This window comes from Pleurodeles waltl, chromosome 5 (assembly GCF_031143425.1).
Source record: "Pleurodeles waltl isolate 20211129_DDA chromosome 5, aPleWal1.hap1.20221129, whole genome shotgun sequence".
Taxonomy (NCBI): Eukaryota; Metazoa; Chordata; class Amphibia; order Caudata; family Salamandridae; genus Pleurodeles; species Pleurodeles waltl.
In genome coordinates, this window is record NC_090444.1 from 950,259,011 (window position 1) to 950,286,866 (window position 27,856).

A 27,856-nucleotide genomic window follows, 5' to 3' on the forward strand; every position below is an offset into this window, starting at 1 on the left:
GTGAGTTATTTTATTTACTGTTACTTGAAAGTCTAAATAATAAAATAGGTAAAGAATATTTTTATATTTTTAGCTACATCTTTAACCCCCACCACCCCACTCCCTCACCTGGACCCTATGTCACTCTAGATCACAGTTCACATGCATTATATTCAGTGCTTCAACCGCTGCATGTAAAGACATCCTTGCAAATGTGCCCAATAAAAAAACTTGGTCTTCCAGGCTAACTCCATTTACAAGTAGTTGCAGAGGCATTTGCGCCCCCTGTGAATGCAGCCCTGGACCCTCAGTGGGATGCACCCCAGAGTTTGAAGACCTCTGCTTTACACAGTACAATTGTTTAATGGTTCCAAGCATGGTCAATAACCCCAGCCTCCCAAGGTGGGGTACTGTTTTTATGAGGAGAAGACTTGCAGTGCTTAGTGGTAGGAATTATGTAGAAACCTACAGATACCAGGACTTTCCCACACTGAGATGTGAGGAAAACCGGGGCTTTTTAGTTAGGGACTGGTTGCAAAGGTAAATGTAGTGGGATCCATGCAAATCATACCATCCTGAACTCCCCTGTGAGTCTGGTTTTCTGAAATGTGTGTTTGAAGGTTTCCCTGGGTGGCGGCCAAGCCTGGGCCCAAATATTGCACCTCCCCACATCACCAGAATGGGTCAATTTGCAAAGCAACATTGCAATGCCCCCATTTGGCACTTTGGGACCTTTCTTTTCATAAGCATTAGGCCTGCCCACACAAGTAGGGTACCGTTTTTATTGAGGGACATGCATGAGTGCTGATAGCTTGAAAAATCAGCGATTTTAGCTAACATTTGAATTTTGAATGGCATTTTGTCTCAGAAAATATAGAAGGATCCAATCAAGTCACAATACCTTTGACTCCTCTGGGTACTTAGATTTAAAAAATCTCCGGGTTTTTCGGGTTTCCCAGGGTGACAGCGAGTACAGGCCCAAATACTGCAGCTACTCACATTGCCAGATTGAATCAATTTGCAAGGCAAATTGTGATGTCTTTATGTTGAAATTCCGGGCCTTTCCTGTCGCAGCATTAGGCCCAGCCACACAAATGAGGAAGAATCTCACCAGGAGAAGTGTCAGAATACAAAGTAGTAAAATATTTCTTATTAAAAATGTAAACTACCTCTATTTTTGGCTTCACAATGTAAGCAACTGCGCAAGAAAGAACACATTTTGCAAGATGCCCTTTGAAGCTCCATTTATGAGTAACACCAAGTCCTGAGTTGTACAAATAACCACTTTTCCTAAACTCAGAATCTTGCGTACATTTCAAATATGCATGTTTCCTTTATACTCATTTTTACTCATTAGATTTTAATGTGAATTTGTGCATGTTCAGTACACAAGAAAAATAATTATGAATTGATGCTCCATTGTTGCCTCTTCTTGTTGGGTGTTTTTTAAACAACAAACAAACACTATATGCACATGGGACCAGAAGAGTATGATGCACACAACAGTTTACTAATTTTGTGACTTGGCCTGCAGGGACAAAATTTAAAACGTTTTCATCTATTTCTATTTTCCTACTGGTTTTCATTATGTTTAATTCAAATGATGTATTACTTTGGTGAGAACCATGAGGCATCTACACAATTTACCTTTTCTGGGTTCTGAGTGTTGTTTTCTTGCCAGAAAATTATAGCTTTTTAGTTTCACCAAGGGCTCCACAGTTGTTTCTACCTCATATTGGAAGTAATTAGAAAAAAAAAAATAGGAAAAATCTTTGCCTGTTCCTGAATGCTGGAAAGAGAGTGGTTTTAGCACAGCAAACCTTCTTTTTAGAAAAAAAGTATTCTTTCATTTAAGCACTGTTTATATCTGGCCTAAAGAACCTCACTTATTGGCACATGTTGCCAAATTCCCTCCAGTGACATCCATCTACAAACCGTGTGTAGTTTTATAATCCCCAACATGTGGAAAAAAGGATATACAGTTGGCCTGGATACCTTTGTGGAGAAACTATGGTCAGGTTTTACTGCCTCCACTCGAGTCTATCCTGGCAAGAAACTCAGGGCGGTGGCAGCTGAAAATGCCTGCATAGCTTTTGCTTGCCAGGTTCGAGGACCAGAAACATAGTGGTTACCTAAAAGATGGATTTCCTTTACTCTTCTGTAACCAGCGTTTGCACTAATATTTCTATAATCTTTAACGCTATCACACTATTAAACTTTACACCACAGAGATTTAATTTAGGTCCTGATAAATGCCCTGCAAACCTTGTTGAAAGGTTATTTTCAGACACAAACATGTTAACCCATAGGATATAGTCAAGGAGGAGTTTCCTCCCTTCTTCACTTCATTATTTTTAATCTTGTCCCTAGTAGACAAGAATAAAGCTTCAGGGTCTGATCAGGTATCAGTTTTACTCTCACCATGATTCACACTTCTAAACTTTTCACAGCTCACCCATATGTTTCAGTCACATAGGGTACGACAAAACATCCAAGAGCTCCTCCTATTTTAAGAACTGTAGCCCAAACCACAATTTCATGTTATGTTGTCAGGAGGAATCAGATGATGAAGCATGCCATGTCAGTTCTCTTCTTTTAGCAGAAACAGTGACTCTCAGCTAGTCTTTCATGTTTGATTTAGATCATAAATATTAGAACCGGGTACATCGTTTTTTTTGTTTTGTTTTTGTCTTTTTATTTGGTTTTCAACAGGTGTATAGCATATCCAAGTAGGCATTACATAGTAGTATCTCTGCAAAGCACCAGAACTAAGAAAATGTATCAAACAAACCCTTCCCTCCCCCTCAAATCATCCCCAGACACATGAACCCACTAGTACTTTGAGCAATCCCAAGTTCCATGTCTCTTCTACCTCCAGTATAATCCGGAGGCCCTTCAGCATTCAATAGTATATGGCCCTCCCATTAGCCTATGAGTCAATACTCGACAAGCGGCTATACATCTAAGGAGTAGTATATCATCCAATCTCCCCATATCTTCTTGAACTTCCATGGGCAGCCTCTATTTATATAGGTCACCTTCTCCCCCATCATGAACCCATCCATTCCTCTCCTCCACATATCTACTGAGGGACATGTCTCAGAGCCCCAGAGGCGGGCGATATCTCTCTTTGCCACCAGTCCACAGAGGATAAGCTTCCTTTGGGGCAAATCAATATCGGTGGGTTTTCCCAGTAGGATAAATTTGGGGTATGGGGGGATCTGCGCCAATATCACCCCCTCCATCTCTCCCATTATCCTATTCCAGTACTCTTGGACCACAGAGTATTCCCAGAGTGTATGTAAAAAGGTTCCAATATTGCCTCGGCATCTAAGACAATTTGGATGCTGCGCCCGTCCCATCATATGTAAACGTTGTCTATCATAGTATACCCTGTGAAGAATTTTAAATTGAATTAATATGAGTGTTGACCGGATAGCCACCTCTCTGGGAAACATCAGCTCCGCCTCCCAGTCTATATCCTCTAGTTCCCCAAGAGCTCAACCTCCCACTGCCTACGCAGTTTTATAAGCATGTTCAGCATGTTATTATTGATAGTCTTATATGTCAGATGCTTTCCTTTAGTGACTAAGCCTTCCATCAGTAATCTACCTTCTAGACTGGCATAGTCAGGGTTTCCCTCTCCCGGGAGACCCTCTGCCCTCCACGCATGTCGCAAGCGTGCATAATGAAAAAACTGTGTCTTGCTAAGCTCATACTCATCCCGGAGAGATGCAAAAGGCATGATATCCCCCCCTTCCATCACATCCCCTACCTTGGAGATACCAGTGGGGTCCCAAATCTCAAAACCTGTCAACTTCCCAATTTCTGACAGCCAGCCTCCCTCCCAAAGAGGGGTCTCTCTGGTGGGGAGACGGTGCCATCCCATCAGCTTAGTGGACCTAGTCCAAGCCTTTAAGGTCACCTGAGTGGCTGGCAAGAGATGTCTATTCGCCTCTCCCCCATATAAGTAATGCTTACAGGATTTCCTTCCCCACTGCAATCTCTCTAAGCGGAAGGTAGGATGATCTCCAGGTAAAAATAGCCAGTCATTTACGTTACCCAAGTGCGCTGCCCAGTAATACGCCTCCAGATCCGGAAGGGACAATCACCCCGCATAGTGATTGTGCTGTAGCGTCTTAAGGGCTATTCTTGGGTGCGTCCCCTCCCACAAAAAGAGCTGCATGTATCGGTCTATGGTCGTGAAAAGACCCGGAGGGATCTGTTAGTATGTGTTTTGCAAAACATAGAGGAACCTTGGTAGAGGGATCACCTTAACCATAGCCATCCGCCCCATCGGTGTGAGAGGCAGAGTTTTCCACCTCTCCAGATCAGCCGGCATTCTCTAATTACCCTCCCCAGATTATTAGCATGACAAATTTCTGCCTTATGTGTCATATAGATACCAAGATATTTGAATCCTTCAGTAGTGCTTTGCAGGTGTACTGGGAGGGAAGGACGCACTATGGGGGTGATTCTAACCCTGGCGGTCGGTGATAAAGCGGCGGCCAACCCGCCAACAGGCCAGCGGTCCAAAAAATGGAATTCTGACCCTGGCGGCAACCGCCAACACAGCCCGCCACATTAACACTCCGACCGCCACAGCGGTACAGACAAACAGCGCGGCGGTCACCGCCAACAGGCAGGCGGCAGACAATGTACCGCCTACAGTATTACAACTCACCAATCCGCCACCTTTTCCGGGGCGGGAGCCCCGCCGATAAAAACACGGCGGAAACAGACTACGGACGGGAAAACGCTCACCAAAACACACTCCACGAGTACGGAGGACAGCATGGAACCCGAATTAAACATCCTACCTGCTCTCGTCTACCTTCTCATCTACCACGAGTACGAACGCCGGCGCAGACGACAACGGTGAGTACTGCACCTACGACACACGGGAGGGGGGAGGAGGAAAGGTTACGGGCACACACATATGCGACCCCCACCCCCCCAAACTATGTACACACCAATGCAGAGCAACAATGCACAGTGACACCACCCAAACCCCCCTGAAAAATGCAAAGACATAATTAAATTGTGAAGAAAAATTTATATAAAAAATAGACTCTGATATGTATCGGTCAACTATGCAAAATATCCATAACAAAATAATACTATACACACTGCCATGGAGAACCGAGGCAATTAGTCCTCTACATCAAAGTTAAATAGAACAGTCCGTGGGCTACAGTGTAGCGACACAAGGGCAAAGCCCACACAGGAGACCTGAGTCCTTTGGAGAGAACACTGCAGGGGCATCTGATGAAAAAACTACAGGCACCTCAGGGGGAAGGGAAGGGGGGGGGGCACCACAGCCACATGAGTCCACGACGCCAGATCCACGAAGGGGCCACCATGCCCACTGTGCCATCCTGGGGAGTGCAAAGCCACAGTCTCTCAAGTCTCTACAGTGGGTGGGTTGCCCACTCTGCCATCCTGGGGAGTGCAAAGCCACAGTCTCTCAAGTCTCTACAGTGGGTGGGTTGCCCACTCTGCCATCCTGGGGAGTGCAAAGCCACAGTCCATCAGGTGGATGACAGTCTCCACTGGTCAAGGAGGAGGCATGGTGGGCACAGTGAACCATAAACAGTGCTTGACAGGAAGGGCCCAGCGGAGCGGTGCTTGACAGGAAGGGCCCAGAGGAGCGGTGCTTGAGACGGTGGGGCCCAGCGGAGCGGCGCTTGAGACGGCGGGGCCCAGCGGAGCGGTGCTTGACAGGAAGGGCACAGCGGAGCGGTGCTTGAGACGGCGGGGCCCAGCGGAGCGGTGCTTGAGACGGCGGGGCCCAGCGGAGCGGTGCTTGACAGGAAGGGCCCAGCGGAGCGGTGCTTGAGACGGCGGGGCCCAGCGGAGCGGTGCTTGAGACAGCGGGGCCCAGCGGAGCGGTGCTTGACAGGAAGGGCCCAGCGGAGCGGTGCTTGAGACGGCGGGGCCCAGCGGAGCGGTGCTTGAGACGGCGGGGCCCAGCGGAGCGGTGCTTGACAGGAAGGGCCCAGCGGAGCAGTGCTTGAGACGGCGGGGCCCAGCGGAGCGGTGCTTGAGACGGCGGGGCCCAGCGGAGCGGTGCTTGACAGGAAGGGCCCAGCGGAGCGGTGCTTGAGACGGCGGGGCCCAGCGGAGCGGTGCTTGAGACGGCGGGGCCCAGCGGAGCAGTGCTTGAGACGGCGGGGCCCAGCGGAGCGGTGCTCTTCTGCACGGCGGGCCCTGTTCAGCGGTGCCTATCTTCACGGCGGGCCCTGTTCAGCGGTGCTCTTCTGCACGGCGGGCCCTGTTCAGCGGTGCTCTTCTGCACGGCGGGGCCCTGTTCAGCGGTGCCTATCTTCACGGCGGGCCCTGTTCAGCGGTGCCTATCTTCACGGCGGGCCCTGTTCAGCGGTGCTCTTCTGCACGGCGGGCCCTGTTCAGCGGTGCCTATCTTCACGGCCGGGGCCTGTTCAGCGGTGCCTATCTTCACGGCGGGCCCTGTTCAGCGGTGCTCTTCTGCACGGCGGGCCCTGTTCAGCGGTGCTCTTCTGCACGGCGGGGCCCTGTTCAGCGGTGCCTATCTTCACGGCGGACCCTGTTCAGCGGTGCCTATCTTCACGGCGGGCCCTGTTCAGCGGTGCTCTTCTGCACGGCGGGCCCTGTTCAGCGGTGCCTATCTTCCCGGCGGGGCCCTGTTCAGCGGTGCACATCCAGTAGGTTCAAGGGAGCCAGACCTGTGCTGGACTCCCTGCTCAGTCGCCCTCCGACCGCGATGTTTCTGGACCCTTCGGTGACGGAGTCCTGGGCCCTTTGGTGTCCTCCTTTACAGCTGGGATGTGGCATGTGGGGCCCACCTGCTCCGCGCTCCTGCTTGCTGACTTCTCCGCCCTGCTGCCCTTACGCTCCTTAGATGGGGCTCTCGGGCCCTTGCCTCCCCTAGATGTTGTGGCTGGTGAAGTGGGCGAACTCTGCTCCTTGGGGGCAGCCGTGTCAGTCCTCGCACGGCGGCCCTTGTGTTTCCTGGTCCTCTTGCCGGGGGGGGGGCTTGATGTGTCCTTGCTGCTGATGGAGGTGTCACTGCTGGCAAAGGGTGGACTCCAGAACCCATGCACAACAGTGACACCCGAAGCTGGGCTGGTGGTGGCTGTGGTGCTCTTGGGACTCTTTGCAGATGGAGGGGGTAGGTCATCGGAGGGAAAGAGGTCAAGATTAGCCAGGAAAAGTTTTTTAGGGCCAAGGTAAAGGGTAGGAGAAGTGGTGATGGGAGTGGAGGAAGAGGATGTGGTTGTAGGAGAGTCGGTGTGCTGTCATTGGGTGAAGGTGCAGGTGCTGTAGGCTGTCGTGAGGTGGATGTCTGTTGGGTGGGTGGCTGCCTGCGTTTGTGTGTCTTGGAAGAGGTGGTGACAGACACAGTGGGAGAGGACACAGGGGACGTGTAAATGGCAGTGGGGGTGGTGACTGCACGCGTGCGGACTGTACAGGAGGGTGTGGTGGTGATGGAAGCACTGGCTGATGTTGGTGTGCATGCAGGTGTGAGTGTAGACGTCACAGGGAGGGAGGAGGGAGACGAGGAGGAGGGGGACACAGGGGTGGTAGTGACTGTTGGAATGTCTGCATCTGGGTGTTGCTTGGGTGAGTGTTTGTGGGATCTGTGGTGGGTGCTTGTGTCTGGATGAGCTGCCCTTGGGTGTTGAGGTGTGTGCAGGCTGGTCAGATGGTGTGGATGGGATAGGCTGAGGAACAGGAGACAGAGACAGGGTGGAGGCAGTCAGAAGAGGGAGGCTGGAAACAGGGACAATGGCTGCCGTCAGTGCTGAGGCCAGAGCAGTGAACGATCGTTGATGGGCAGCCTGACCCGAATGAATGCCCTCCAGGTAGGCATTGCTCCGATGCACCTCCCTTTCTACCCCCTGGATGGCATTCAAAAGGGTAGTCTGCCCAACAATGAGCGTCCTCACAAGGTCAATGAGCTCCGCACTGAGGGCAGCAGGGGTGACAGGGTCAGGGGCTGAGGTGCCTGGGGCGAAGGAGACGCCCGCCTTCCTGGGCGAGCGGGCACAGAGCGTAGGCTGAGGGGCTGCAGGGAGGGCGGGGCTGGTGCGCTGGGTGGCGGCTGTACCTGTAGAGGCGGGGGGCACGGATGTTGCCGCCTCCGCTAGGGAGCACCCATCCGAGGACGTGTCTGTGTCGCTGCTCTCACCACCGGTCCCCGTTGTGGTGCTCCCCTCGCCCTCCGGCTCACTGGTGCCCTCGGTGTCTGTTCCTGGGCCCACCGGGGCCTTGTGGCTTGCAGCTCCCTCGTGCTCCGATGCCAAATCTCCTCCGCCTGATGATGCTAATGCACACATGCACAAGAAGATGAAGAAGAAGGGTGGGGGGAGAAAAAAGAAGACCTGGTTGAGTGCATGCAATGTCAACACCGTTGGCGGAGAGGACAGACACAGGAGCCGCATGCACTAAGCCGCGCATTCGGGGTACACTACTCAGTACTTCTGACTCGGACAACAGGTCAAGAGACGACAAACGCGCACATGTGTGAGGCTGGACCATCAATAGCTGTACTTGTCACCCTACAGAGGTGGGGGCCGGGAGCACAGGGCCATGCCTAAGGGAGAGGACTACACTACAGAAAGCGCCCTGGCCTAATGTCACCCACAACCCTCCTCCCCCCCCCAGACGCCTCCACTGCACAGAAAGATAGCAGAATGTGCTGATACTCACCCCCTTGTGTCTGCTGTGATGCTCTCAAGCGCCCATCCAAATCAGGGTAGGCCACCGCCAGGATCCGGGACATCAGGGGGGTCAGGGTACGACTGGCACCCCTCCTAGGTTGGGAGGCCATCCCCAGCAGTGACTCGGCGGTCTTCCTGGTTCCGCGGCGGATGTCCTCCCACCTCTTGCGGCAGTGGGTGCCCCGTCTGACGTGGACCCCCAGGGCCCGGACTTCCTTGGCGATGGCACGCCAAATCTCGACTTTCTGATGGGCGCTGACCTATGTGACATGTACAGGGTGGGAAGGAAACATTAATCAACTTACTGCATGTTAGATGTGATTGGCCCCCCCTCCCCAACCTTGCCATATAGCACATGCTCTCATCTGTCGTGCGTTGCACTCCTCATTCACCCCCCACCCCACCAACTTACATCCACCCCACTCCACACAGGCATCGCCCATTCCATGTGCACCCGGTGTACTCACCTGTTGGTCTGGAGGACCGTAGAGTAACGCATACTGGGGGAGGACCCCATCCACGAGCTTCTCCAACTCTTCAGACGTGAAGGCAGGGGCCCTTTCCCCAGTCGCAGCAGCCATTGTCTCTTCCAGACCGAGTTCACAGCAGCACTTGCAGTATAGGTCCTCTCCTGTGGATGATCAGGTCTCGAGTGATTAAGCAGATATAAAATGGCGGTCACGCCCGCGGCGGTGCGTACCGCGACCGCCGGCGCACATCGTCATTGGCTCCTGAAACCCATAGGCTTCAATGTTATCCAATGCGGCTCCGTATAGCGGTCTTCGACCGCCTAACGCCACGGTGTGCTCCGCCAGCGCAGTGACCTCACATCCCATTGTCCCACTTCACAGGTCAGGCAGCCGCCATTTCAAGGGCCCACATGGCATAATTTCTACTGCGACACACAGGCCTAGGCCTTGCATTGCCACACATACACGCCTTTCAATACATAGATAACCGTGTGCTATGCAAGCTGTGGTGAACGTACCAGTGATTAGCTTGACTCTGTGCTCCATGTTGTCCTTCCTAGGCACCGTCCGCTGGGACTTGCGAGGAGAAGGATGAATCCTCGCGTGTACCGACCGCTGGTGGACCTGTCGACAATGGAAGAACGCCACATCATACTACGATACCGACTTGACCGTGCCACTATCCATGAACTGTGTGCCCAGGTGGAGCCAGCCCTGATGTCCCCCATTCGCCAACCCACAGGAATTCCCCCTCTGGTGCAGGTGCTGTCAGTCCTCCATTTTCTTGCAAGTGGCTCATTCCAGACAACAGTGGCCATGTCATCTGGAATGTCTCAGCCAATGTTTTCAAAAGTTTTGTCTAGAGTGTTGTCTGCCCTGACGAAACACATGCGGAGTTACATTATATTCCCTGAGGAGGTTGAATTGGCCACTGTGAAGGGTGATTTTTATGCCCTTGGACATATTCCCAACATAATTGGTGCCATTGATGGGACCCATGTAGCCTTAGTCCCCCCAAAAGACGATGAGCAGGTGTACAGAAACAGGAAAAGTTACCATTCTATGAACGTCCAGGTGGTCTGTTTGGCTGACCAGTACATCTCCCATGTGAATGCCATGTTCCCTGGTTCAGTGCATGACGCGTATGTGATGCGTAATAGCAGCATCCCTTATGTGATGGAACAGCTACAGAGACAAAGTGTGTGGCTAATAGGTGACTCTGGTTACCCCAACCTGCCTTGGCTATTGACCCCAGTGAGGAATCCCCGGACCAGGGCTGAGGAACGGTACAATGAGGCCCATGGGCGAACTCGGAGGATCATAGAAAGGACCTTTGGCCTCCTGAAGGCCAGGTTTAGGCGCCTGCATATGACAGGGGGATCCCTGATGTACTCACCAAAGAAGGTGTGCCAGATCATCGTGGCCTGCTGTATGCTTCACAATCTGGCATTGCGACGTCAGGTGCCTTTCCTGCAGGAGGATGGTCCAGATGGTGGTGTTGAAGCAGCTGTGGAGCCTGTGGAGAGTGAAGAGGAGGAAGACTCAGAGGACGACACAGACAACAGGGACAGAGTTATCCAACAGTATTTTCAGTAGCACACAGGTAAGAATCACACACGCCATTTTAATTTTCCTGAAAGCCTCCAGCTTCTCAACTTTGTCTATGACCCCCCAGTTCTTTAAAACTGATGTTTGATTTTCCCTTCCCTTTTCAGTGCTGTATGACCCACTGCGTGACTTCTGCTTGGTTAGCCCATGGACTAATGCTTATTGATCTCGGTATGTGTTCAGCACAAAGTTAACAGAACATAATTGATCGGTAATGTGTTATACATTTGTAAATAATACAGCCTGACTCCAGAGTGATTTATTTTTGGTGCTAGATAATGGTACATGATATTAACACGGTGATGGGTGGGGGTGGAGTAATGTCCATGGCAGAGTCCAGTTCTCAGTCTCACAGGTGCATTGTCCATATGCCTGTGGAAGGATGGAGCAGGGGCCGTTCAAGGTTGGACAGGGTGGCAATGTGGGACAGTGGGATGACTTCAGGGGGTGTCTCATGCTGGCGGGGGTCTTGACATCCTACTCTGTCTTTTTTTTGGATCTCAGGCTCCTCTTGCGGGGTGGTTGTTCTTCAGCAGGAGGTGGGGTTCTGGTGGCCGGTCGTTGTGGTGGGGCCTCCTGTCCACTAGCGCCGGCGGAGGTTCCTCCTGCTGTGCCTGGATCTCCTGGAACCTGGCCAGTACCGTTGCCATCGTCTCTTGGGAGTGGTGGTAGGCTGCCATGATGGTGGTGAGGGCCTCTTGGAGAGTCGGTTCCCTGGGCCTCTCCTCCCCCCCCCTGTCGCACAGCAGCCCTCCGAGTTGCCCTGTTTCCCCCGGCCTCTGTCCCCTGGACGGTGTGCCCACTACCACTGCCCCCAGGTCCCTGTTGTTGTTGGGGTGGTGGGTTAGCCTGGGTGCCCTGTAGTGGCAGACACACCGCTGATTGACCTGTCCTAGAGACAGAGGCATGGGCCCGCTGGGTGGGAGCTGTGCTGTTGTTCCCAGAGGGGGTTGGGTCTGCTGTGGCCTGTGTGTGGGGAACCGACTGTCCAGAGGTCCCCGATGGTCCGGGCTGGTCATCAGGTTCCAGGTCGACAGAGCTGCTGTCATCACTGGGGGCCTCTTCCGGGGGGGGGGATGGACATTTCTGGACCCTCCTGGCCGGTGTGTTGGCGTTCGGGTCCTGCATGGGGTAAGAGAGTATGGTTATTGTTTCTGTGTGTGCTATTGTGTGCGATTTATGGGTGCCCTTGTCCCCCAGTGCTGTCATTCCCTTGGGGGAGGTGTTGTGGGGGTGTTTGGGGGGGGGGTATGTGCAGTGGTCATGCTTAGGTGATGGGTGTCCATAGTTTGTGGTGGCATGCAGGGGTTGGTGTTGGGTGGGTTGTGCTGGAGAGACATTCTCAGGGAGGATGTGTGATGGGGGGTTGGGGGTGAGGGTGGTGGTGGTGGTGGGGGTTAGCATGCTAGGGGGGGGGTGAAGTAGTTGAGATTGTACTTACCAGAGTCCATTCCTCCGTGTACTCCAGCGAGGCCATCAGGATGCAGGATGTTTAGTACCTCTTGCTCCCATGCTGTGAATTCGGGTGGAGTGGGTGGGGGTCCCCTGCCAGTCTTCTGCACTGCGATGTTGTGTCGCGAGACCATCGAGCGCACCTTTCCCCGTAAGTCGTTCCAGCGTTTGCGGATGTCGTCTCGATTTCTGGGATGCTGTCCCACCGCGTTTACCCTGTCCACGATCCGCTGCCATAGCTCCGCCTTCCTGGCTATAGTGGTGTGCTGCACCTGTGAGCCGCAGAGCTGGGGTTCAACTCTTATGATTTCCTCCACCATGACCCGGAGTTCTTGGTCCGAAAAGCGTGGGTGCCTTTGGGGTGCCATGGGGTGGTGTGGATGAGGTGTGGGGTGGTGTATATGGTGAGGAGTGTGTTGGTGTGTGGTGCTTTGTGCTTCTATGTGGTGTGTGTGATGGTGTAGTATGCCTCTGTGTGATGTAGCTCTCTATTCTGTGATGTGTCTCTCTCTCCTTCGTCTCTGATCTTCGGTCGTAGGGGTTTGTGGGTGATGTGGGTGTGTGTTTTATAGTTGATTGGATGTGTGGGAGTGTTGTTTGTATGTGTGTCAGGTGTGTGTATTTCAAATTGACCAATGTGGCTGTGTTTTGGAGCTGTGTGTGTATTTTGACCGCGGCGGTGTGTACCGCCAATGGAATACCGCGGTTGAAAGACCGCCGCGTGGATTCGTGGGTCAGAATGGCATGGGCGTGTTTGTGTTGGCGTGGCGGTGGAGGTTTGGTCATCTCCAGTTTTCCGCGGCCCGCTGATGAGGCGGCCTTCCTTGGATGTCGGGTTTTTGGCGGATTCACAGTTGGTGGTCAGAATGACCGTGGCGGTTTACCGCGGCCGCGGCGGTAGTATGGCGGAGTTCTGACCGGCGGTAAGGGCCTTTTACCGCCGAGGTCAGAATGACCCCCTATGTCCCCTTGTGTAGCATATAGTATTGTTTTATCCCAGTTAATTTGATACCCAGAGTGTCTCCCATATTCTTCAAGCAAATGAAAGAGTATCGATAGGGCGATCTCTGGGCACGCGACATATAAGAGTATGTGGTCCGCATACAGAGAAATACGTTCTTCTTCATCTCCCTCCTCCTTCAGCCTGAAGCCATGTAATCCAGGACATGTACGTATCCTACACGCCAAGGACTCTAGAGTGAGGGCAAACACTAGGGGGGATAGGGTACATCCCTGTCTAGTACCCCGCGCAATGGGGAATTCGGAAGAAAGGACCCCATTTACTCTTACTGCCGCTACTGGATTACAGTAGAGCAGTCGCACCCATTCCCTGTATCGCGGGCCAAATCCAAATCGCTCCAGTGTGGCTTCAAGGAAAGGCCAATGCACCGCATCAAATGCTTTCTCAGCATCAAGGGCTAAAAATAAATGTGGGTCTAGGCGGTCCAGTATGGTAGTCAACTAATTATGCTCTCGCCTCAAATTATGTCTTGTGGAGCATCCCGGCATAAAGCCAGTTTGGTCCATATGAACTAGGGGGGAAATAACTCCACTAAGGCGGGTTGCCAGTACGGTGGCCAGGACTTTCATCTCCACATTCAGGAGGGAGATCGGTCCTTAGGATGCACACGACCACTTGGGTCTCCCTTCCTTATGTATAACGACTATCTCAGCCCTTAAATCAGGGGGGAGAGCTCCTTGTCCTCGGGCCTCCAGAAACATACTTAAAAGATGGGGGGCTAGAATATCGCATAAGTTGAATAGCTCAGCTGGGATCCCATTAGGACCCGGGACTTTGCCCGGTAGGAGCCACGTCAAAGCAGCTGTGACCTCCTCTAAAGTAATATCTCCTTCTAAGTCTGCCTGTGTCTCTGCGTCCAAGACGGGAACATCTATATTGTTTAAATACTCAGTAATGTGGTCAACGTTTTCCAGTGGCCTTGCCCTATAGAAGTCACTGTAAAGGTCTCCGCAGTGTCTTTATCGGAGGACACCCTAACCCCCACCTGGGTACCTACCTCCTGTATCCACCTCGCTTCCTTCTCCTTTCTCCCAAGCCAAGCAAGGAGTTTCCCGGCCTTGTCCCCGCCTCATAAAGCCTATTTTGGCTGGCCTGTAACTGACTCTTAGCCTCTTTCTCTGCAGTTTCCCGGTATTCAGCACTCGCCAGTTCCAGTTGACAGAGTGCTGAGAGTGTCAGTATTTGTTCTAAGGTCTCCTCAAGTGCTAGTAGCTGGTGCTCCAGTTTACTCAAGTTTTCATTCTCTCTCCTTTGCTTCTGGGCTACCAAATTCTGAGCACAATCATGAAGCACTGTCTTATATGCCTCCCATAGCACCTTTGCAGACTCAACTGACCCCACATTATCTCTAAAGTATAGTTCAGTGTCTATCCGAAGCTCACGTGCCACTTCACAGTCTTGTAGCTCCCAAGTACCCAACCTCCACCTTCTGCCCTCCCAATTCGACTTCCTAGGCGCACCATCAAAGCGGAGTGATCCGACAACCCTCTTGCTAAGTCATCTACATGATGTATAGTGCCCACACCTCCAGCAGGGGTGAAAATATAATCCAGTCTGGAAAACATCCTGGGAGCCCCAGAAAAGTAGGAATATTTTCTGTCTATGGGATAGACCTTTCTCCACAGATCCGACAACCCCAATGCTGTAGCAAACTCATAGAGTGGGGTAGTGGGACAGAAAGGTTTCGGCGTCCCGGATCTATCTATATCCGCCTCCATCACATCATTAAAATCTCTTCCCAGAACATAGAGCGTGGAATTTACCCCTAACAGGATCTTTGCCAGTTTCTCCAGCAGGGGGGCCTAGAGCCTAGGCGGGGGCATACACACTCATCAACAAAACCTCTTTTCACCCCAGAACCCTTTCACTCCCACATATCTGCCCTCTGGGTCTAATAATTGATGGGTGATGCATAAGGGGTGGGGGCCCTACGAATCAATATTGCCACTCCTCTGGATCCAAATGTATATCCTGCATGTGCCAGTGTGACATAAGGCCCTCTTCCCAGAAAATAGCACTTTGTGCCCCTAAGATGTGTCTCCTGAAGGAGTACGATGTCTGGTTGCAGCCTTTTTATGTAGCTGGACACTAAGCCATGTTTAACCTTGTCTCCCAGTCTGTTCACATTCCAAGAGAGGACCGTAAGGCCCTGCGTACCCCCCAAGGGAGCCTCCGTGTTATTACTCATGGGGGCCATTTAAAGCTAAAGGCAATAATCTAGCAATTCCTCATCGTCCAGAGCCCCCAGGAACGTAAAGGGGGAGCTTGAGAACCAACTTTCCAAAGAATAAACTGGTCAACTACCTGTGTAAGTGAGTTAACTTTGTAAAACTGTAACCAAAAAAGAACAAAACCTCCTTGAATGAAGCCCCATCCCACCCCCTCCCTCAAGAGGTCTGTAGCCCCCCCACACCTCCCTCAACAGTTCAAACTAAAAAACTCAGTTAGGGGGATCTCCCACTACAATGAGTGGAGACCCCACAGTTCAGCACACAGTGCACAGAAGTCTTGCTGCCCCCCCCAGAGAGACCCCAATATCCATGTGTGAGTTCTCTATCAACGGGGGGAGCGAGAGAAACTGGTCCATACCCCTCCAGCCTCTACTCACAATGTTGCCTCTCCGGCCTTATGGGCCCCCGGGGCCTCTTTATCAGTCTCTAAATTATCAATAATCTCTAGCAGTGGATGAGGAGACTTCCTGTCCACTCCTAAGCGGTTCTCTGGTGTGATAGAATCCCTATCTTCTCTCCTATCTCTTTTCCGGATACTCATGCTATGGTTCCCTTCCGAATCAGTTAAATCTGCTCCCCTCGCGTACTGCTGGGGCAGCCGCCACGTCGTGTCTCCTCCACCTCTCTGCCTTGTCTGTCCCCTACGTCAAGAGAGAGACCACTCCTTTTGCCTCGCTCCTTCCTCCTGGGGCCCATCATCAGTCCCTCTGTTGCCCTTCCCTGAGAACTGAGGGCGTTCCTCCAACCACAGCCAGGCCTCCTCCGGAGATTGAAAAAAAGAAAGCTCTCCCCTGAAACAGGACCTTCAATTTGGCAGGGACGAGGATCATGTACAGGGGCTTAAGACTGCAAAGCTTGGCCTTTACAGAGTCAAAAGTACTGCGTTGTTTCTGAACCTCTCTGGTATAGTTGGGAACTACCAGGATTTTAGAGTTTTCATACCTGACCTCCCCCATTCTACGTACCTTCGCTAAGATCATGTCTCGGTCCTGGTAGTTTAAAAAGTCTGGGGGGTGCAGCTGGAGGGGGATTCTCTCCCAACGATCTATGGGCCCGCTCAATCACGAAACAAGTAGAGAACTTTTCTGGCGGAAGGACTCTCTGGAGCATGTATCCAGAAACCGGCTCAAATCTGTCCCTCGAGTACCTCTGCAAATCCTACAAATCGTAGATTGTTTCTCCGTGCTCAGTTTTCCGCGTCTTCCAGCCGCCACACAATATCGTTATTAAGGACTCTGGTCTCTGACATCTCTTTTTGCAGGTCTCTGACGGTGTCTTCAAGATCCGAGATTCTTGTCTCCGCTGTTGTAACTTGCTCTACCACATTCCGCAGATCCTAATGCAGCAGGGAGACCACTGAGTATACCTCACCCATTTGACCCACTAGGGCCTCCCTGGAAGCCTGTATCGCAGAGAGGAGTACAGCATTGTCTGGGGCTGCTGGGGGGGGGGGTCAGAGGCTGACAGTGGGGGGGTCACCACTTTTGTATATCGATCCATTTTGCCCTGTCGAGGTGGCTTAGGCTCCTTATCTCTCGCCATCTGAAGACTCCAACAGACTCTCCAGCCCCGTCTGACCACCTCCTCTTAGACAATATACTTGCAGGCTAGTGGGGACAGGTGGGAGACTCCAAGCCCCTCCTGCCCCCTCGGGATACTATTTTCTGCCCCAGGTACTTCGATTCTACAAGTCCTGCGACAGGGATCTCCATCTCTCTCCCCGTTGGGGAGACCTCCCCCACCTCAGCGACCTCTCCAGCCTTTCTCTTCTCTCCGGGGTGATGGCCCCACTCCAGCGACCCCTTTGACACTTTCTCGCCCACTGGCGTGATCCTGCCGGCGAAACCGGGGTCTCACCTTCTGTGCTTTGTGTCTTCCTCATGCAGGGCCAGGGGGTCTCCTGACGATCTCCCGCTCCTGCCCTGACACACATAACAGCAAAGAATAAAAGTGGGGGTCAGAGGGGGTGCCCTCTGAGCTGGGGCCCCTGTCTGCTCCCCAATGCTGTTTGTCCCTTTGTGGGACCGGATCACGTCACCAGCTCTCCCCCACTCTTGGGGCTAAACGCACCAGGCGAGTTCCGGCGGCTGGTCTAGCTAATATCGGCCCGCAACCCAGGCTCTCTTCGCCTCCGTCTGCTCCTCCATGGAGCCCAACTCTGAGGTGTCTCGGGCCGGGAGGCCGCACAGGTCTCGCAGCTGCCCGGCAGTGCTCTGATCGCTCCACGGTTGCCTTGCTTGCCGCGATAGGCTGCCCCCCTCCGGGCAGTCACTCCGAGGGCCTCTCCTTCAGCCCCAGGGGTCGAACCAGAGAGATCAGGGATGTTTGTGCAGGATTTTGGGTGGAGGCCGTACGGAGCTCTTCAGTGACATCCAACTCCAGCACCATCTTGGCTCCGTCCCAGACCCAGGTACATTGTTGCGATTGTATTTTCTTTGGAAAGTCTGTACCTGTGGTTTTTAAACACTCCTTGGCCTCTTTGTGTCCCTTGAAGTTATTTAATTAATTTTTAACTTTTAGTTAAGGTTCCTGCCTCCATTGTTATCTAATGGATTGTGTTACGGTACCAGTGGGTGTCCATATGTTGTGCTTGACATACTCCCTCACTGGGCTGTAATTTATTTAAGCCTTTTTTGACACTTGACTCTTTTGTGTTAGTAAATTTATAAGTGTAATTGTGAATTTCAAGGCTCTTACTCTTTTGTGGGTGTTTATTTTGTGTTACCACGTCCCTCCCAAAACCCTCTATAACTTTCTCTTAACCCCACTTATTTTGTAGTAATTATTCCCCATTTTCCCATCACTTCCCTTGGTCCTTTCCACATTTACAACATAAAATGTATAATTATGTGCATGAAGTTCACTGGCCACACATTCTGATCTCTCTAAAGAAAACATAGGAGAAGCAATGGTGGAAATGTCCACCTGTAGTTTTGTGATGTGTATTTTGTAGCATGTGAAGTATTACTACCTGGGTACTACTCAACATACTTCAAAGTCCCTTTCCACAATACAAACTGAATACTGTACACCCATACCATAGACAGAAAAAAAAGCATAATGCAAGTCACATCAAAGTTCAGTGATCTTATAAATCAACTCACCCTTTAGCCTTGCTTCTCTGTTTGCCCTTGGAACTCCTTAGAGTTGCAAGCAAATTTACTTAATATTCATTTTCTGACTCACACAACAGTCACCTGCTGTACATTATATTTAGTGTTACAAACTCTGAAACTCAGGCATTTTTAGGTTATATATCAAAATTAACAATAATAATATTATTATTATTAATAATAATAATAATAATAATAATAATAGTAATAATAATAATAGCAAAAAAAACACCTCAGGATAATAGAAATCTGAGTCAGCTGTTCCATTTTTCAAATTGGTGGTATGAAGATCACTACATATTTTAGAGACAAATGTTTAATACACTGCCAGTCTTGCAGCTTTTTATTCTCTTCATTATCCAGTGTAAATGCAGAGGCTTATCAAAACTAAGCAAGGAGTTATTACCAGTTGTTCTGAAAGCATGAGACCTAGAGAAAACTAAACAGAAAAACATAACACCAAAATGACTAATAGGCAACTCATTAGATAGGCAATGTTCTGCTGATATTATGTGATATTATATTATATTGTATTATATTATATTATATTATATTATATTATATTATATTATATTATATTATATTGTATTATATTATATTAAATTAGACGTTTTAGTGCCGATATATATTCTGTGCAGAAGTGTTTTTCCTCACTTAAAACTTGCTTGCAATGTAGAGCAATTAATACTACATCAAAACTAATATTTAAATGGTTATTCATTTTTAAAAGCATGTAGTTTCACTCCTAATCTGATTTGTTTATGTCTGTACCACTATGCAGTACTGATGTTGACTTTGAAAGTACAGGTAAAAATGCAATTGTTTAGTGAGGCATATAGGCAAGCTGTTTAATATGTACATGTTACAACACTATTGGATTAGGAGAGTAAAAGGGGTAGTTTGATATTGATCTTGAAGTGCATTATGGTTTAGTATATTGAGGCACATGAAGCAAATTACAATTATAGTGTAAAGCGAAGGTAGAGCGGCACAAAGAACTGCTCACCAGCAAAACATACTGTAAACCAGGATGTAGCAATGTGTGTGTATTTATATATTTTTGTTTAAGATTTTAATTGTTTCTTACTTTTCTTATAGATTCATCAGTAAAATACAAGACTGAACAAAAGAAGAGAATTAAAAGGTCACTTGTTCACATCCGATGGGTAGGAAAATCTCTCAAATTACTATTTTCTAAAGATCACTCCACTTTGTCATTGAGCCGTATGTGCTCATCTCTAACCTAAACATTTGTCCTTCTGGCCTAGAATTATAAAGCATTACCTTAACATCAATTGGTCTAAATGATAAATAACATAAACATAATTTCAGGTTTACAGTTCTCTGGAATAGGACACAGTGTCTGAGTTGTAACATTTTAATGGCTGAGCTGTTGACCTAATCCAATATAAACCCATCAAGAGTACTTTTCAGACCTAGCATTAGGTTGACATTCAAATCTGTATAGTTGTGATTTAGTTGATATTAAAAACATAGAAACAGTTCACTGGCTTCACAATCCATGAGCCTATTCATTGTAAAAAATGGCCATCTTTATGTGTTTGATCGTTGTTAGCAGTCTAAAAAATCCAAATGAAAAGTACTTGACTTGAAGTTCCATATGTTTATGTTTTATGAATAATTTTCATAGACATCCTTTATAGGAAATAGGGAACACTTCCTGAATAAGCCTAAAAAAACAGTGTATTTTTCATATGTGGTTAAATATTTGTGTATACATATAAAACATAAAAGTAGCATACAAATCAGAGAGTAACTTTGAGCACAGTAGAACAGAAAACCCCACTTTTCCTGTCAAAGGCTGATGTCATTCTAATCGGAACCCAATCTATTGTGGCTAAATGATACTTTTGAAGTATGTTTGTAAATGCCTTATCATAAAACATCATGAACTATTTTCTTAAAACTAACATGAGTTCTACCATGAGAACAAATTAATACCAAATCAATTTATAATCTTGATAGCCCTGCTCCTGGTGTACCTCTATGGTTAATTTTCATGTTTGTTTCTAGAAGAAAATAAATCTAAAGAAAGCTGCACCATACAATTATTGCCCAAGATATCCCTCGACAATCATAAATGTGTGGAATATGCATGACTTAAATGAATTCTACCAACTAAAGATGTATGAGTAATTTTTATTTAGTGGGCTGCTTGGCAGCCTACTAACTCATAAAACGCCTTGGCGTCTGCTTCTATGGAGGAGGATCCCACACTGCAGTTAGACACCCCGTCTGCCTGGTGAGAACCTCAGTGCCCTTAGTACATCCGCTAGTGCATCGATTACACTTATGACAGAGAAGGACACTGAATGCAGAGGATGAAGCTAAGCTTGCAGCATGCTTGTTTCGCCCTGCTGAGAATTATATTTTATGTTACGGAAACTTGGGAGTTTGTTTCAGAAAATCAAATATCCAAATGTTTCTTCCTGCGAGTCCATCCATTGTTTATTGTCCCTGCCTGTTGTTGCCATGCCTCAAGCAAGGAAATTCAGTGATGGTCACACTGCTCTAAATAGGGGAGCTTGAACACCTCTATGATTCATTGATCCAGCGATGGAAGGGCTGCTGGTCAAGATTTCTGATGACAGAGATAGCTGAGGCTCCCCTGTCAGAAGCCATGTGAATCCTCTGCCTTTAAATGAGTTAGGGCAACTATGATTTTCGAGTGGAGCGAGCACCACTAAGGTAGCATTTCAGTTCATGAAAAAAAATCATAAACTCACAATTGTAAGATAGACTGGACTCAGCATCACAGCCTGTGAACACAGATATCATGCCTTGGTTTATGAGAGTCTTTATATGTGACCGACACGTTTTTGTCATGTATAAAAGAGCTAATATAGCTGTGTGTCAATAAAGTCTCACTTGACTTGATTTTACAGGCTGTTAGCTTTTTTAGTAAAGCACGCTTCCTATATGGCATAGCATCGATTAATGTTTGTCCAAAATGCACTGCTGTTTCCTTGTCTGGTTGCTTTAGATTTCAATATATGAAGTTGTGGCATCACCTCTATGCTACAATGTCTTGATGTGAAATATGCAGAGAAGATGAAAGGGAATCTTCAACACACATATTTTTATGATATTTAATCATTTACAAACATATTACACGATTAACACTGCCTGTTATGAGCTGCATTTTGCATAGAATGTAAACTAAAATTTGGAAGCAGTGTTGTGGTTCAGTGTCAGTTACAAAGTTATTCTGTTTTCTAAATAACATTTTCCAAGCTGCTGGCGTATTTTATGTGTTTATAGAATATACTATTACTGATTAAATGGTGTACAATTCTATCAGATTACCTTGTAAAATTATTTTCCACTCGATCTTTTATTTTTTATCTTTTGTTATTGATTCACTTATTATTGGTGACTGAATTCTACTGTCCTTGCTAGCTGCATAGAATGAGCATGTTGGATTCGTTAAGGCTTAGGCACTCTTTGATAAAGTATATGGATACACAGTGAAATTGAGGGGCAATGATGATTTTAATTTAAATGATTTTTGTTGGGAACCATCTTAAAGTTGTATGATCTGCCAAGTATAGACCAACCCAAATATCCCAATAATGTAAAAAATGAGGTAATATTATAAGCCAAACTATGAAATATAATTCCAGTGTGCTATATTTAGAGAAATACATTTACAAAATGATACCAATATAAAACAACAGTCTCCAGAGCAATCTATAAATATTATATAAATGATATGAGAATAACCAGAAAACAATCAATAGGGAAAACAAAAAGAAGAATTTTTGGTGCCAGTATTTAATGATCCCATTGTAGGCTGCTGCCTTTAGGCATGGACGGAGAAAACTAGGGCTTTGTAGATAAATTCCTGTTCTAGGATTCAACTTGAAATAAATCGAACAAAAACTAAACTAATGTGGTTTTGTCAGTATTGACCCTGATCCTCAAATTCTAAGCGTTGGTGGAAAACATCAATTAAGTTACTTTGACTGTCTGACATTGGTTGATCGTATTATCAGATGTAATTAATGTGGACTGCAATGTGCTAAATCTCCCTAATCTAGGAATCATTACCTTTGTAGAAATCATACTCCAAATTTGGTGGAGTGCATTAAAAGCCTCCGGCCACAAACCCTCCTGCTTCATTAGGGAGTGAACTAGGGAGACTACATTTGGAGCTACACTGATTTACTCTTGGCAGAAAAATGTGTTCTACTCTCTCTGGCTTGTGTTTCTAAACATACACCATCAATTTTGTTGCGATTAAAGTCACAGAGTAACTGGTCGCTTTTTAGCCTTTGGTCATCTATTTTATTCTGTGCAAGGTTAGTTTTCATAACAGAATTAATTTTCAACACCGGTTGAATAAGTTGAAGGGAGCATCATCGTTGCTGTAGTTAGCTCACATCAAACTTGTCACTCCTGATATTGGTTTGGCCATGTCAAGAACTTACTAGGTCAAACAACCATACTAACAGAGTGAAAGAATGTTTTTAGCCCTACAAGCTGCGCATATTTAGTATAACTTAACACCCACAGGATTAGTGTAATTTTAATTATGCAGAAAATGGGTTTGAATCACAAAATGTGCAGATATGTATGTGTGTGTGTGTGTGTGTGTGTGTGTGTGTGTGTGTGTGTATACATATATATATACATATCCAACAAAAACGCGACGCCTACTTCTCCTAGATAATGGATAGGTAGACACTGTTTAGAGCTCTTATAATTTGGCAAGTTTCTAATTTATTTGTGATAATGGCAGAAAAAACTCAACATGTTTCGGAGCTCCTGCTCCTTGTTCACGAGTTCAACAAACATAACTCTTAACTGTAGTCCTATTTCTACTACTTCCATAACAAACCCCTACATAACAATAGTAAAAGGACTGCATTTCTAAACTGAATACTCTCATCAATGAAAACTGTCGGCCATCTTAAGACATTGTGCTTTCTACTTGTTTTGAAATTGTTCATCTACTCAAATATAATCTTAATATAAATCAAGAAGTACACAAGAAACTGAATCTGCCACTAAATACCTTCGCATGCTTTCCTCAAAAGATTATATATGTGAAATTCAAAAAATACACTGCAAGTACAATACATCAAGGACAGTGATTTTGATATAACCTTATAGAAGTGCTGGATACCGAAACGAGATATAATAGCTCTCCTCCTTCCATAATACAGGGCTGCCAACTTGAATCACTCTGAAAATAAAATAAAAAATAAAAACTTTGAATAAATTTAGTATTCTACATGAGATGAAATTCATCTTTCCTCTTCTAAAACATATACACCCCTGTATACTTCCATTAAACTGTATATTTCTGGTAATCATACCAACACTTCCCAATATTTTTAACCTAAATGGACTGCCAATTCTTCATCCATATTACGTCCTTTCGGTGGATGTCCTATACTTGATAATGAGTTTTGATTCCAGTTTGCGCAATTCTTGTTCTCTATTCCCCCCTCTGCTGTTCACAGGAATACTGTCCAAAACACAGAATTTCAACAAATTCACATTCTTCTCATGATATCTAGCACAATGTCTGGCCACTGGATATTGGTTATCTTCATTCTTGACCGCCCTAAAATGTTCCAGTATCCTTTTCTTTGCTTGATGGATTGAACTGCCTATGTAAACTAAATCACACGGGCAGTACAACGCATAGATTGAATATTCAGTATTACAAGTTAAATGTTTCCTTATTACAAATGGTTTCATTTCTTTATTTTATATTATTTCTCGACAATTCGGGCTAAATCTACAAGCTTTGCAAGTTCCACAGGTGTAAAAACCATGTATAGGTCTTTGACACTCTTTTCGGGATTTAATTAAATTTCTGCACAACTGATCTTTCAGTGACGGGCTTCTTCTAAAGGTTATTTGAGCTTTGTCATCTACAAATTTCCTAACTGCCTCGTCTGCCCTTTATATATTCCAATATTTGTTCAAACTATTCCTTAATTCCCGTGATTGATTGTGGAAATCAGTGATAAATCTAACTGATTGTTGTGAATCCAAACCTTTCTTAGTATGTGGAATTAGTGCTTCCTCTCGATTGGTTAATAAGACCTTTTCACATGCACTCGCTATAGTTTTCTTAGAATAGCCCCTTTCTGAAAATCTACTCCTCATGAACTTCATTTCCTCCAAAAAATCTTCTTGTTCACTACAGTTTCTCTTTGCTCTTAATAACTCTCCATAAGGTATACTTTCAATTAACTTCTTAGGATGACAACTCCTTGCATGCAATAAACTGTTACCTGCTGTCTTCCTGCGAAACAATAAGGTCACCAATTTAGATCCTCTCACTTCCAACTTGAGATCTAAAAACTCAATTTGGGTGGCATGGATTTGTGCTGTAAACCGTAAATTCAAATGATTATGATTCAACTCATCTACAAATGTCATAGCCTGCTCTTTGCTTCCCTTCCAGATACAAAATATGTTGTCAATAAAACTTACCCACATGTCTACATGTTCCTTGAATTGATGACTATTATATACTACCTGCTCCTCCCACCAGCCCAGGTATAAACCTGCGTAACTGGAAGAGAAACAAGTTCCCATTGCTGTTTCTTGGGTTTGTCTATAAATCTGATTATCAAAAATGAAAAAATTGTTTGTCAAACCCACCTTCATCATATCTATTAACATTTCTGTGTGCTGCAAATATGACAGTGATCTAGCTCTCAAGAAATGTTGACTGGCTTGAATTCCTAACTCATGTGGAATGGACGTATACAAACTTTCAACATCCAGGCTTACTAATAAATATTGTTTCTCCCATGCTATGCCTTCAATTCTAGTTAGGAAATCACTCATATCTCTGATATATGAAGATAATGACTGCACAAATGGTCGTAGAAAATAGTCCACATATCTAGAAGTGTTTTCAAGGGCACTACCCCTTGAGGACACTATTGGTCTACCTGGTGGGTTCTTAGAATCCTTATGTAACTTAGGTAATAGATACAAAACAGGTAGTTTCGGAAAATCACATTTAAAAAATGATATTCTTCATTGGTAATTAGTGTCTTCTCTTTCCATTCACCCAATCTCTCTCGATAACTATTCAAAGTTTGTGTATAATGATTTCTGGTAGTCACTTCATATTGATCACTTCTCCTCAATTGTTTTAAACCTTCCGCTAAATACTTCTGTAGAGGCCAGATTACTACGTTGCCCCCTTTGTCAGATTGTTTAATAACAATCTCTTTCATATTACTCAATTCCTTAATAGCTTTTAACTGCTCACCACCAAGGTTTCTATGACCCACATTTCTCTTTTTGTCAATTCTCTCAAGCTCCAGTACCATACATTTTTCAAATGATTATATTGATCCTTGTGACACCTGTGGACAAAATTTAGATTTAGGTCGAAATTTACCCAATGTATCACACCTCAAATCTGTTCTCATTCCTTCCTTATAAAGACTTTTTTGAGGATCAATACTCCACCCTAGGTCACCCTCAAGTTCTCCCATTGTTCGTAAAACCTCCAAATCACTTATAAGTAAGTTGGATGGTTCCCCATTCTCACGTTCCAATTCACCGGGTGACTTGGTGGCGTACCAATATCTCAGTTTCAACTTCCTTATAAATTGAAATAAATCAATTCTACTTTGAACATAATCGAAATTCGACGTGGGACAAAATGACAAACCACATGCCAAGACCTCTTCTTGATCTTTCGTGAGAGTTATATCTGATAGATTGACTACTGTCAGTTTGTTCCTTGATTGGATGCTTGCTGTCCTCTCGTGAGTATTCCCATGAAATTCATAATCTCTCCTTGTTTTGTACCGCCTCTTTGATTTTTGTATCCTCTTCTTTCTCCTCTTCCTCGGCCTCTGTACCCTTGTGCACCCCGACCTCTCTGAGTATTCAATCTTCCTTGTGCCATGAGGTCGAATTCCTTTAAAATGTTGGATTTTACAGATTCAGCTTCAGATTGATTAGATACATCGCTTTCCCCTGAACAGGAAGATTTTTGGGAGGAAATGAAGGTCACGAGGAGTAGATTTTCAGAAAGGGGCTATTCTAAGAAAACTATAGCGAGTGCATGTGAAAAGGTCTTATTAACAAATCGAGAGGAAGCACTAATTCCACATACTAAGAAAGGTTTGGATTCACAACAATCAGTTAGATTTATCACTGATTTCCACAATCAATCATGGGAATTAAGGAATAGTTTGAACAAATATTGGAATATATTAAGGGCAGACGAGGCAGTTAGGAAATTTGTAGATGACAAGGCTCAAATAACCTTTAGAAGAAGCCCGTCACTGAAAGATCAGTTGTGCAGAAATTTTATTCAATCCCGAAAAGAGTGTCAAAGACCAATACATGGTTTTTACACCTGTGGAACTTGCAAAGCTTGTAGATTTAGCCTGAATTGTCGAGAAATAATATTAAATAAAGAAATGAAACCATTTGTAATAGTGAAACATTTAACTTGTAATACTGAATATTCAATCTATGTGTTGTACTGCCCGTGTGATTTAGTTTACATAGGCAGTACAATCCATCAAGCAAAGAAAAGGATACTGGAACATTTTAGGGCGGTCAAGAATGAAGATAAACAATATCCAGTGGCCAGACATTGTGCTAGATATCATGACAAGAATGTGAATTTGTTGAAATTCTGTGTTTTGGACAGTATTCCTGTGAACAGCAGAGGGGGGAATAGAAAACAAGAATTGCGCAGACTGGAATCAAAACTCATTATCAAGTATAGGACATTGCAACCAAGAGGACTTAATATGGATGAAGAATTGGCAGTCCATTTAGGTTAAAAATATTGGGAAGTGTTGGTATGATTACCAGAAATATACAGTTTAATGGAAGCATACAGGGGTTTATATGTTGTAGATGAGGAAAGATGAATTTCATCACATGTAGAATTCTAAATTTATTAAATGTTTTTATGTTTTATTTTATTTTCAGAGTGATTCAAGTTGGCAGCCCTGTATTATGGAAGCAGGAGAGCTTTTATATCTTGTTTCGGTATCCAGCACTTCTATAAGGTTATATCAAAATCACTGTCCTTGATCTATTATACTTGCAGTATATTTTTTGAATTTCACATATATATATAATTTTTTGAGGAAAGCATGCAAAGGTATTTAGTGGCAGATTCAGTTTCTTGTGTACTTCTTGATTTATATTATGATTATATTTGAGTAGATGAACAATTTCAAAACAAGTAGAAAGCACAATGTCTTAAGATGGCCAACAGTTTTCATTGATGAGAGTACTCAGTTTGGAA

At 46.3% G+C, this 27,856-nt stretch overlaps 1 protein-coding gene across 7 annotated transcripts in view; it reads left to right on the forward strand.

Moving 5' to 3' along the window:
- Positions 1-27,856, forward strand: part of RGS17 (regulator of G protein signaling 17) — a 525,561-nt gene that overhangs the window by 182,470 nt on the left and 315,235 nt on the right. For 5 of the 7 annotated variants that reach the window (XM_069235064.1, XM_069235065.1, XM_069235066.1 and 2 more), the window contains one exon: positions 19,675-19,742. The gene's annotated coding sequence lies outside the window, so the exon portion shown is untranslated. Of the gene's footprint in view, positions 1-19,674; positions 19,743-27,534; positions 27,615-27,856 lie in introns of all 7 variants that reach the window. The other 2 variants (XM_069235062.1, XM_069235067.1) reach the window with 1 other exon arrangement.